The following is a 13,205-nucleotide window of genomic DNA, read 5'->3' on the forward strand; positions in this document are numbered from 1 at the left end:
AAAGAAAGAAAGAAAGAAAGAAAGAAAGAAAGAAAGAAAGAAAGAAAGAAAGAAAGAAAGAAAGAAAGAAAGAAAAACAGAAGTGATTTTTACTTTGCTAATTATCTCAAACCTTAGTGGCTTAAAACAATGAGTCATTATTTCAGTTTCTGTGGGTCAGGGGTCTGAGTGCAGATTAATTGGACTCTCCGTCTTGGGCCCTCTCACAAGCTGTAGTCAAGGTGTTGGCCAGGACTGCAGTCACCTCAATGCTCAACAAGGGAAGAATCCATTTCCAAGCTCACTCACATGGCTGTCAGCAGGAGCCTTCAGGTGCTCACTGGCTATCAGACCGAGAGCCCCAGTTTCTTGCTGGCTATTGGCTGCCCTCAGTTCCTTGAGACACAGAACTCTCCAGAGGGCAGTTCACAACATGGCAGCTGGCTTCCTCAGAGCAAGCCAGTGAGAGATGGTGAGTGTGTGAGAAAGGCAGGAGTCAGTCTCACAATCTAATCTTGGAAATGGCAGCCCATCATCTTTGCCATATTCTATTTGTTAGAATCGAGTCACTTAGCCCAGCCCACATCCAAGGGGACGGGATTAGACAAGGGCAGGAATACCAAGATGGGGGATCACTGGGAACTATCAGAGAAGCTGCCAAGCACGGAAACCAAAGGACTGAGGTGGGGGTAGGATCGATTGGTTGAAATGCCTGCAGAGACATTGAGGAGGAAGAAGAGTGAGGAGGGGCATAGAGTGAAAGCCAGAGAGCAGAAGTAGGAGGATGGAAAACGTCTGGTAGAGACCGTTTGTCTCAGAACTTGGACGGGGGATCTCTGAGCACATTTGAGGGCCAAGGGGAAGAAGCCAATGCAAATGGCGGAGGGGAAGGGGAAATGTGGATGCCAGGCTTCTAGGAGAAGAGGAAGGGCATCTTGTCATCTACCCAGAGTAGGACAACTCTGACCAGAAACTGGGGTAATGGCAATGGGGGAGGTGGTAGATTAGAGGGAGGGACGCCCCCTCTTGCTTCCCCCCTTCATTTTTACTGATTGCTTACTTGGTGCCAAGCATTATCAGAAACACACACAGTGCTCTGTAGGTAAAAAAGTACTTTTCCATATACAGTTTACCCTTGAACAATATGGGTTTGAACTGCACTGGTTCACTTATTCGTGGATTTCTTTTTTCAACCAAACACAGATTGAAAATAGAATATTCACATATTGTGAAACCTCTGTACGTGGAGGGGTAACTTTTGTGTATGTGTCTCAAAGGGCTGACTGTGGGACTTGAGTATACATGGATCTTGGTATATGCGGGGGTCCTGGAACTAAACCCCCGTGGATACCAAAGGATGACTATACAGGCTTACTTGAGCCTCATATCAATCCAGTGAGGCTAGCAGAACAAGGATCTCATTGTCCCTATTTTAGGTGAAGAAACAGATGCAGAGAGGTGACATGGCTTTCCCTAGCTCATATAGGCAATAAACAGCCAAGCCGGGACTAGAATTCGGGTATCCAGTCTCTAAGTGTTTCAAGTCTAGTACTGGCTTTTCATTAGGCCTCAGCACTTTCAGCGTGCTGCTCCTCTGCTCAAATCCTCTCCCTTGTGTCTGTAAGGTCAAGAACTCTCTCACCCTACAGGGAACCGAATGAGAGTTTCCAGTTCAAGCAGGCCAGACAACGGCTGAAAATGAGTGAGAATTCCTTGACTATCAATCAAGAGGCTGTAACCCGAATTAAGGTTGAAGTTGTGAGGGTGGTGTGGGGAAGCCCCTGCATGGTGAGGTGGTAAGATGCACGCCACGGGTCAGTGGGACTCTAATTAGGTCCAGTGAGGGAGTGTTGGAGAGAGCATTCACGTGGGCCAAGTAAGGGCCCACAAGGAAGACAGGCGGGCTGGGAGCCTGGCTCTCACTGCGAATGAGCTGTCCCCATTATATCCTCTTCCAGCCACTCAGCCCCGCTGGCTCTCCAAGCAGCTGACAAGCCCAGTGAAAGAGTTTCCATCCAGGCCTGGAAGGCCCCAGTGAGAGCTGGGCGGCTGCTTTTATCCAGCCTTGGCAAGGCCTTTCAGCTGGAGTCCAGCCCACTTTGGGTAACATTTGGAAACTTACTGAGGAAATGGAGGTCTCCCTTTTAGGAATCCTGCCCCACCCCTGCTCCCACCATGGGTCTTAGTTTTTCCCCAGGAAACCTGGAGCACCTTGAGACTGGGGACTGTGTCTGCCCCAGCAGGCAGGAAACCAGCAGCTCAAACTTCCAAGCCCTTCCCTTTGTGAGCTCCTAGGATACACACAATTCATTCTGACCCTGGGACAAGGAGCCAGTGAACCAGTCATCTATAGCCACCTGAGCTACACAGGGCCCCAGAGAAACCTTCCAGACCCTCATTTATCAGCTAAAGAAATTGAGGTACAGAATGGGGAGGGATTTGGTCCAGAATCACAGAGCCACTGAGTGGCAGAATGGGAGGGCCATAGTTTGGAGGAGACTCAATGCTACAGAAAAAGGGACTGTCAAGCAGCTAAGGTAGGAGCTCCTCTAAGCAGAGTTTAGAGAGTCGATCCAAGAAACACTTGAAGCGTGCGAGTGGCATAGACTAGGTGCTCAACAAATGGGGCATAAATAAATAAATAAAACTGATTGTTGCTGTGGGGGAGCTGGGAAGGACTAGGCCACAAGAACAGAAAACTCTGCCCTGGTCTGGGTCCTGCTGGGTCCAGATCAGTGACACTAGAATAGCCAGCTGGGCTTTTTTCCCATGGGAAAGTAGGACAACTCTGACCAGAAACTGGGGTAATGGCAATGGGGGGAGGGGGTAGATTAGAGGGAGGGACGCCCCACCCTTACTTGGGATAAAGAGCTCCCCTCTTGCTTCCCCCTTCATTTTTACTGATTGCTTACTTGGTGCCAAGCATTATCAGAAACACACACACGCACACACATACACACACACACACACACAGCATTAATGCACATGATCCCTATGAGGCAGGCACTATCATTGCCTCCATCTTATAGATGAGGAAACTGGCCCTGAGAAGTTCAGTGCCTTGACCTTAATCTCCCAGCTGATAAGAAGTAAAGCTGGGATCTGAACCCAGGCCATCTGACTTCAATACCTATGCTTCTAATCACTAGGTTATACTGCCGTTTCACTGAGCAAGGCAGCTTGTAGTGGAGCTGCTGCCCCTGCGGATCGAAGGCCCACTCACTGACACACTCACAGCCACCCTTGCTTGGAGGCAGCATAGCAGGGCACAAGTTGGGGTTGCCAGAGGCCCCAAGGTCTCCACCCCACCTCTATCTTGGGGCCTAAGGTGTCTCCCTCCTGGCCTCTTTTAGGAATGGTAGGGCCATTAGCCCAATGAAGGCTTTGCCATGAGTTTCTTAGACCTTTGCAGGGATAGTAGGGCCCTAAGGAGACTGAACCAGGGTGGAAAAATCTGAATAGGAATGGAGGAGGGTACAGGGCAGCTCATTATTATCTCTGGTCATTTAACACTTATGAAACACCTACTATGTGCTTGTACAGGGGGCTGAGACTGTAGCAACAGACCAGAGACCTATCCCTGCAGTTAGAGAGCTCACAGTCTAGAGGGGGAGAGCAACTAGCAAACAGACTACAGAGAGGGAAACTGAGGCCCAGAGAGGTCAAAGGTCTTGCCCAGGAACACTCAGTGGGTGAGTCACAGAGCTGGTCCCAGAGTCAGTGCTCAGACTCCCAATCCAGCATGATTCTTGCTACAGCAAAAGCAAGCAAATGCAAACAAGCTCAGATGAAAGAGGGGTGTTATGAACTAAGGAGAGGCATGAGGCAGGCAGGGTTAGGCAGAAGGGCTATCCTACTGGAGCTGGAGTTCAAAAGGGGGTGCTACAGTCTGAATGTGTCCCCCAAAATTCATGTGTTGAAACGTAACAGCGAATATGACAGTATTATGAAAGTCTCCACTTTCGGAGATGAGTCATGAGGGTGGAGCATTCATGGATGGGATTAGAGCCCTTATAAAAGGGCTTGAGTGAGTAGGTTTGTTGGCTTCTGCTCTTTTGCCATGCGAGGACACAGCATTCCTTCCCTTTTGCTCTTCTGTCTTTTCCACCACCTGAGGACGCAAGTGTCCCTCCCTTCCAGAGGATGCAGCAACAAGGTGCCATCTTGGATGCAGAGAACCACCCTCCACAGACAACTGAACCTAAAAGCAGCTTGATCTTGGACTTCCCAGCCTGCAGAACTGTAAGAAAGAGATTTCCAGTTATAAGTGACTTAGTCTCAGGTATGTTGTTACAGCAGCACAAACAGACTAAGACAGGAGAAGGATGTCCAGATGGAGGGGTGCGACTGGAGAAAGTTCAGTGCTCAATGAGCCCCAGTGAAGTCCCAGGAAAGCCACTGGCAGCAGCCCACATGCTTGGGCGGTTCCTGGACAGCCAAAGGAGGAACCACACCCACCAGGCCCACCAGCCTTGGTTGTGGCCCAGCAAGGCCAAGCGTTTAGTAATTGGGGAAGTGACTGCCGGCTGCCGCCCCAGTCCAAATGAATAATTATGGAATGTTTACATGATGTGGTGTTCCTGACACCTCCTCAAGTTTCCATGGCAACTAGGAACCACTGCCCCCCCACCCCCAACCCAACCCACAAGATGTTCTGTCTGTTGTGGCCAGCAGCTGTGTCATGTTGTGAATAAATAACACATGCCTGGCCTTGGAGACTGGAGTTACCCTACAGTCATCCTTGACGGGGCAGACTTAGTGAGGGGATGGGGGTGCAGCAGGCAGTAAGGTGTCTCTAATGCTTTGAATGCATCCACTTGCCTCAGCCCAGTGTCACCGGAGATAGGCCATGGGTCAGCCTTCATCCCAGTGGTCCCTCCTGGAGCCAGTAAGGAGACATCCCTGCTAAAGATATGCTCAATGTTTAATACACCCAAGCTTCAGTTCACTCCCCTTGAGCTTTTATTTTCTCATCTGTTGAAGATACCCATGCCTGTCTCAATAACTTGTTATAAAGAAGAGATAAGATGACGCGCTGTGGCTCACGCCTATAATCCCAGCACACTGGGAGGCTGAGGTGGGCAGATTACCTGAGGTCAAGAGTTCCAGACCAGCCTGGGCAACATGGTGAAACCCCATCTCTACTAAAAATACAAAAATTAGCCAGGCGTGGTGGCACGCAAGAGAATCTCTTGAATATAGGAGGTGGAGGTTGGAGCGAGATCATGCCATTGCACCCCAGCCTGGGCAACAGAGTGAGACTTTGTCTCAAAAAAAAAAAAAAAAAAAAAAAAAATGACAACCAGCATAGAAAAACATATCCTACCATAATGGCTAGCACTTAGTAGGTGCTTAAAAATGTCACATCTGGAAGGTTTGTTCTAAACATTTGTGCCTGCCCCCACAACAGAACCTTCTCTCCTCCCCAGCTCCATGAATAGGTAGAAGGGCAGAAGCTCTAGTGGTCCTCTGGAAGTCAGAGAACCCAAATTAGAGGTCAATAACATCCTAGTGGATTGGGAGTAACCCTACAAATGTGAGACTACTGAGTTTTAGTTCTGGCAGTCCTAATGACTGGCGATGGCGCCTTGGGCAAGGCGCTTGCCCTTTCTGATTCTCAGCGTCTCTGTCTGGACTATGAGATGGAGTGGCCTAGACCAGAGGTTTTTCAAATCGTGTTCCACAGAAGCTTGGGTGCCTCAGGGGACTCTGTGGTAGGGAGAGGGATGAGACTGAATGGGTGGGGCTCTGGGCCCCTGAGCCTACTTTGATGGAATTTATATGTGCCAAGGCTTTAAAAAAATAGTTTGAGGTCAGGCACAGTGGCTCATGCCTGTAATCCCAACATTTGGGATGCCAAGTCAGGTGGATCACCTGAGGTCAGGAGTTCGAGACAGGCCTGGCCAACATGGCAAAACCCCGTCTCTATTAAAAATACAAAATAATAATAATAATAATAATAATAATTAACCAGGTGTGGTGGCAGGCACTTGTAATCCCAGCTACTCAGGAGGCTGAGACAGGAGAATCTCCTGAACCCGGGAGGCGGAGGTTGCAGTGAGCTGAGGTCATGCCATTGCCCTCCAGCCTGGGCAAGAGAGCGAGACTCTGTATAAAAAAAAAAAAAGTTTGAAAACTCTCACCTCATGCTTTTGGCTTTGATAGGGAAAGAGAGCTCCTTGGCCGCTTCCTCAGCCCCAGAGTGCATGAGTTCCCTGGCCTGGGAGCAGATACACCAAGAGAGGCACTGGATCCCAAAGGTACCCCAAAGCTCCATTTTCTCCCACACCACCCATCCTGAGCTGTCTTTCTGTCCCAGAACTCCTCCCTGACAGTTCCAACTGCCCAAAACCAGGCTACTTCCACCAGATGCCCTGAGGAACAGTATGGCAAGGGGCCCTGGGCAGAGAAGAGGCTGAGGAGGAGGAACAGACCCTGGCCATCTCTTTCCCTTAGGAGGTTACGACAGTTTCCAGTGGCCCAACCTCCCAGGGCGTTCTCCCAGAGCGTGGAGGGCGGGGTCCTAATCTGCATTTGGGACAAAGCCTACCCGGTGCTTGAGTGTTGTTGTCATGGAAACTCAGAAAGGTGTTATTAGCATCTTTTCAACTCGGTGGCCCTGTGTGGTCCGGTCCATGCAATCTTAGCAGTAGCACACCATCACCCTGGCAACCCATTAGCCTAGTGTTGTTACCATGGAAACTCCAGTAAGGTCGATCAGTCCGGGAAGTTCCCAGAGGAGACAGGCGCTGGGAGATCTGCCCAACAGTGCCCACTCTGAGGGTCTCCCAGCTGACAGTGACCTGCTCTGCTTACACTGAAGGTAGTTTAGGGTCTTTTCTGGAGCAAGCTCACAGTCCATGTGACAGGAAAGAATTTGGCCCTGCAGACTGGCAGGTCTATGCCTCGTTACCATGGAAATGCTGTTTGTCAGGATCTCAAAGCACAGTGCAAAACCAACTCTTCCAGCAGACTGAGGCTGGCAGGAAAGGAGGCTATGATCCTGTTCTTCATTCACATGCCCATTCATTCATTCGTTCATTCAGTATTTAGTGCACACTCATTAACACAGTGGTCACTGCGTATGTCCTGGGCTCTAACTGGAGCAAACAGGTGGGCTCACCAACTCTCTTCAGTTGAAAAGTATATTGAGGTGGAGGGGACCATCTTACTTCCTGTGTCAACCTCCATTGGAGGAAAAGGAGTTGACATACCCAAAGGAATGGGATCAGGGGGTCTCTGTGTGTCAAGGGGTACACGGAGAAAGCTTGCTTTCTGTAGCCTCCTGTTTTTCGCCTATCCCCTGCTTAAGCCTTCAGGAAACAGATCTTTGTGTGGTCTGAATCACCAAAGGCTTGGCCAGACATGGTAGAAGTTTCCAGCAGCCACAGCTATGTGAAGTTAGAATAGGCTACGTTGGGAAGTAATGAGTTCCCCACCACTGGAGATGTACAAGCAGAGGCAAAAAATCCTGCCCAGTGAGGGCCGTGTAGAGCCCACAGAGCACAGTGATTCAGAGCTCAGATTCTGGAGCCAGACAGCCAGACTTCAAATCTTGGCTCAGTTTACCAGCTGTGTGACTTTGGGCAATTCACTTAATCATACTGAGCCTTGATTTCCTCATCTGTAAATGGGAATGATAAGAGTTTCTACCTCATGGGCTTGTTGTGGGGATGGAATGAGTATAATATATAAAGCACTTAGAACAGTACATAACATATAATTGCTCAAGAAATGGTAGCTTGTATTATCCCTTGATGGCCCAACAAAGGTCCCTGCCAAGCTTGGGATTCTATATGACTATAGGTCACAAATCTTCCTGCACACGGAGAATCAGAAAGGGACTCTGGCAAGGGTAAGATTCTGTGCCGACCAGACAGCTGGCTGAGGGTAGCACCTCAGAGCTTTGAGCTCACCACTTGTGTGCTTCCAGCAATGGTTTTCCTTTCCAAGTACTTTTGGATCCAGTGTCTCAATTGGGTCTAAAGACAACAGCAAAGGGTACAGTTACCATCCCCTTGAGATAGATAATGGAAAGTAAAGCTAAGAGGGGGAGAGTGGTTCACCTACCAAGTGGCACAACTGGGATGAAAGCTTCCTTTCTGTCACACCACCTCACAATCCCCAGGGGCGCCATAAGGGGAGGACAGCAGTTGGGAAGGGGCAAGTCATGGGCTGGGCGGAGGAGGAGCCCAGCATGACAGTAGCCTATGAAAATCAACTTTCCACTGTCTGCACTTCTGCAAGGAGGAGTTGAGGCCAAAGCCAGGGAGCAGAAGAGGGTATTTCCTAGAAATGCTGCGGGTGTGGCTGGTGTGCTCCACCCATGGGCAAAAGACAAGGCTCGGCCTGCGTGTGAGCACTCACTTGGAGCTGAACTTGGAGCCTCCAGAGCTCCCATCCCTCTGAGCTCACTCAGAAAGCTTTCCTTTTGGGCAAAGTCCAAGGGGGTCATTCAACTGTGATCTGACACTTCTGCTTTCAACCTAATAGCTCAAGTATTTAACGGATGGCTCATGGCCTCACCAAGGGCTTTTGCTTGCTGAGACTAGCAAGGTGGGCTAGTGTTTTCATGCCATTTGGAGGAGCAATGAGAAAGGATTGTTTAAAAAAAAAACCTTGCCTGAGAACAAGAGTAATGCCCTAACTCGTGGCCTCATGAAGCTCCAGGTTAAAATGCACATGTCACCTGGGAGAATGGGAATTGGACAGGCGCAATAGTGAAAATCTTTAATAGCCAGCAAGGTCTGGACACCACCTGACTAGAATGTTTGCTGGCCAGAAACACGCTGTAGGGATGCACCAGCCCAGATAGAGGAAAACAGCAGCCCTGGATGTGGGCCGTGGCAAGGGCAGGGTGAAGGGAGGGTTTGCTCCTTGAGGCCTCTCCCATGAGCACACGCAGGAATCAGATCTGCCTGTGGCCACCAGAAGGTATGAGATTTCCCACAGCAGCTGTGGGGGGTGGGGCAGGGTTGGTGTACCTGGTAGGGAGAAAACTGGTGGGAACATGGGGTTCACTGAGGGAAGAGCTCCTTGGGACAGCTTGAGGGCCAGACAGCCTAGGACAGTCCTGTAAGGATGCAAATGGGGCCTGGCTTGGCCTTGGAGACCCAGATGCTGCCCTCTGCCCTCGCAGACTTCACTCCTGGTGCCTCTGGGTTGGCAACTCCTCTCCCTCTCTTAGTGAACAGGCATACGGACTATAATATGCTACACAGCGCGGAGCAAATATGCATACCCATTCGGTGTTCACACAAGCACATGCGTGGAGCCCACGTATGCCCATGACCTGTAGAGGCACCCTCTCACCCTCTCAGGTCAGGGGGGCACACCCGCAAAATTGTTCAGACTCAGAATCTTGGAGTAGAAGCAATTTTAGAGCTGCCCCCCTTAAAAAAAGTCGTCTTTGATTAACACCAGTCAGCCACTCCTCTACACACACTTTGGCCTTTGCTCGTTCTCACACCTCCTGCCGAACAGGAAAGAGGAGATGACCTCGGGAACTTTCTTATAATGGCCTGTGCCTAGACTTGGCACAAGCCCCAAGAAGTCCCTGCAGTTCCAGGACTGAGCCAGCAGGGGGCAGCCTCTCATGGTACACTGGGTTTCCCCCAAAGAATAAGCAGGCTTGGAGGAAAAAGGGAGGCCGAGCGCAAAGAAAGGGAAACATATAAGAAGTTTCCAAAGTGTCAGGCCATCAAGCTGACCCAGATGCATGTAGCCAGCCACTCCTGTGGGTGGGGAATTCTCAATGCCTCATATTCAGCTGGTGAATTTGATAGAGTCTGGGCAAGTTATCGGAAGAGGATGTCTTAGTGACCATAGTACATCCTGCTTGCCCAGCCTAGAGCCACAGAGGAAATCAGCCAGCACACAGGAGTTCAGCGGAATCTCTCATTCTGCAAGTCACAGACTCTCTCAGGGCCTGCTTCGTTGTCTGTGAAATGGGTTTAACAATAAACCACATCTGCTTCCTTCCACCTTGGTGCTTTGGACACAAGCCCTGTGCTCCCTCTGCTGAGACCTCCTTTCTCCAGCTTAACCCCTGCTCACTCCTGAGGTGTCAGCTCCCACTTTACCTCCAGGAAGCTTTCTCTGACCCCAGATGGTGCACTCAGTGATAAACTTCCTAGAGGCCTGTTTTTCACCTCCGGGGCCCTTGCCACAGTTCCTGGTTAGACATTCGGTTGTGATTTTTGAATAACATCTGTTTCCCTTTCCAGGTTATAAGGAATGTGGTACAAAGTAGGCCCTCAATAAACATTCAGTGAATGCTGAGAAATGAATTCCCAAAGCCCCTTTACAGATCAAAAAGCACTTTCACATGCAAACAGGGTGGTCTTCATGGCACCCGCTAAGAAAGGTGGGTTTTTTTCCCCCTGTTACATGCACAGCACTCTCTACCGTACCAAACATTTTAACTTCAGAAACTTCAGTCACTGGAAGCCTGAGAGTGAGCCGGAGATTCTTACTTCCATTTTAGAAAAGCTAAAGCTGAGGCCCAGAAAGGTGAAGTGACTGACCCAGGCTTGGAACTTGGAGGAGTCAGGATGTTTAAGTCTCTGCATCCCGTGCTGGAAGGTATGATCATTATATTCCCTTGTTATCACTGTCAGCATCATCACCTCCATTGTGGCTATGGCCATGCCTAGTCTGGCGAGGAAGTGTACGGTTGGCGAGCACAAGGGCTTTTGGAGGTGTTGGGGAGAAGTCTGGGTTCCAATTCTGGCCTCACCTGCAGGTGACCTTCAGGGCTAGGAGAGCATCCAGAGAGGCTTTATGGGGGGAGGCAAGCCTTGGCTAGAAGTTGGAGGACCCGGAGAATTGGAGGAAGGTGGAGAACCTGGGAAGGGAAGTCTGGGGAAACTAGAAGAGCACCGGAAATGGGGTTTGGGTGACTTAGGCTGCGGCTTTCCCTGCTTCTGCTTCCTAAAAGATGGGTATGAAGCTCCTTCCCTTGCAGGTCCTGCTGAGGCCAGTACACAGGCTGAAGGCCAGGGGAACATCCCTGGGGTTACAGGGGAGAGATACAGAGGGCACTGTTGCTACAACAGCTAGTGAGGGCTGTCACACCCTCACCACACACCTCCTTTCAGTGGCGCCTCCCAGAGGAAAGGTAAGGACCGAGTCTTTCTCCACTGTTCCTCCTCCACTGTCCCTTGCATGGTGTCCTGCACAGATTAGGCGTTTTTGTTGTTGTTGTTGTTGTTGTGTTTGTTTGAGACGGAGTCTCGCTCTGTCATCCAGGCTGGAGTGTAGTGGCACAACCTCCACCTCCCAGGTTCGAGGGATTCACCCGCCTCAGCCTCCTGAGTAGCTGGGACTACAGGTGCCCACCATCATGCCCAGCTAATTTTTGTGTTTTTACTAGAGACGGGTTTTTGCCATGTTGGTCAGGCCAGTCTAGAACTCCTGACCTCAGATGATCTGCCCACTTCGGCCTCCCAAACTGCTGGGATTACAGGTGTGAGCCATCGTGCCTGGCCAAGGGTAGGTGTTTTTTAGCTGATTGTCCAGGAGACTGATTATTTGGGTAGGGGTAGGCCAAAGAGCTCTTTCTAGGCTTGAGTTCTAAAAGTTTGGGCATAGATTGAGAGAAGAGGAGCTCCTTTTGAAACTTACACAAGGCCTGGGACCTAAAACTTGACAGGCAATTTGGGAGTGGGAATGGGGGTGGGGCAGGCTGTGGAGCTGAGCTGGGGAGTAGCCCAGAGTAGAGGGAAGGAGGAAAGAGGATAATCAGATCAGAAGGTCTCTGCGGTGCTGGAGGTGGAAGGGGCGGTGTGGTGAGATCCCCTCCTCCATCCCCCTGCACTCCTCACTGGGACCTTTTTTCTCCCTGCTTTGTTTATCCTCCCTTATCTTTCCATATCCCTCACATCTGAGGAGTTGGGACTTTCCAAAGGAGAGAGGAACTCCAGGCTTCCAGAAAGTTCAGGAGCCTAGAGACATGGGGGATGAAACCCCCCATAACATATGCCAAAGTCACCAGCCTCTATCCCTACACCTGCTGGAGAGGGAGCCAGAGATGTCTCTGCCTAGATGGAAAAAGGGGCACCCTCTTCCCAGCAGGCCTCCCACAGCCCCTAAATCACAAGCAGTTCTGTTGCCCTGGGACTGAGGGGCCAAAGCGAAGCCCATCCCCTACAGACGAGAGGTGACTGCAGCCCTGGAGGGAATGATTGGCATTTCAGCAGTGCCTTTGCCTTCCTTTAAAGCAATGCCACCTTGTTTCTCTCAGTTCATTTGCACATACCACAGAAGATCTTTAGACTAATGGCTTAGCCTCTGAGTGCCTCAGTTTCCTCAGCTATAAAATGGGATTATGATGGGAACTGAATAAGTCAGGACAGGTGAAGCTCCTCAGTGCTTGGCACATGAGAAGCACTCTATATGAGCTTCCTAGGACTATCTAGCTGTGTTCTTTTAAGAGTTCACTTACCCTTTCTGAGTCCCACTTTCTTCATTTGTAAAAATAACAGGGCTTAGGGTACTGAATGATCTGTCAGACTCAAGTAAGCTCTGCCCTTCTATGATTCTGTGTGTTTAAGGTAGGGAAAGCAGAGATTGTCATCCTATGAAAATAGATGAGGGAGAACCAGGACCCCTAATAGATGAACAGACCTGCCTGGAGTCGCACAGCCGGTTACTGGCCAAGCTGGGGTTAGGATCCAGAGCTCAGAACCCCAAGTTTCACACCACCTGGCTAGCTCTGCAGCTGTGTGCCAATTTTTTAACACTCAGAGAAGATCAGAAAGCATTTAATTTGTGCAAAGGGGGAAGTATGGAATGGAGGTTCCAGCAGCCATTGGGGTTATGGGAAGCTTGTGCAACCCACGTAACCCAGCAGTGGACTCCCTCATTGGCTTAGGTTCCCATTTTCCTGCCATATGCCCAGTTCTTCTCCCAGAGCTCCTCCCTACAGGTCCCTGGGTCAGGTCCTGAATTGCCTCTGGAGAACAGCCTGAATCACCCCCCACCGTTAGCTGGGACCCCAACAAAGCCCTAGTCACAAGCAGGTGCTTCACATCTACCCACCCAGGTGTCCTGGGCAGGTGAGTAGGCTGAGGCCCAGAAAGGGCCAAGGAAAGACTTTGCTAAGCTACCCAGAAAGCCCTGGGTAGAAGCAGATTCAGGACTGGAACCCAGGTTTCTGAGCCCCTGGCCTCGTGCAGAAAGGAACCCCAACGGCCAAGCAGGTGTCCTGAAACAGGTGCCTGGCT

This window comes from Theropithecus gelada, chromosome X, assembly GCF_003255815.1.
Source record: "Theropithecus gelada isolate Dixy chromosome X, Tgel_1.0, whole genome shotgun sequence".
Lineage (NCBI taxonomy): Eukaryota > Metazoa > Chordata > Mammalia > Primates > Cercopithecidae > Theropithecus > Theropithecus gelada.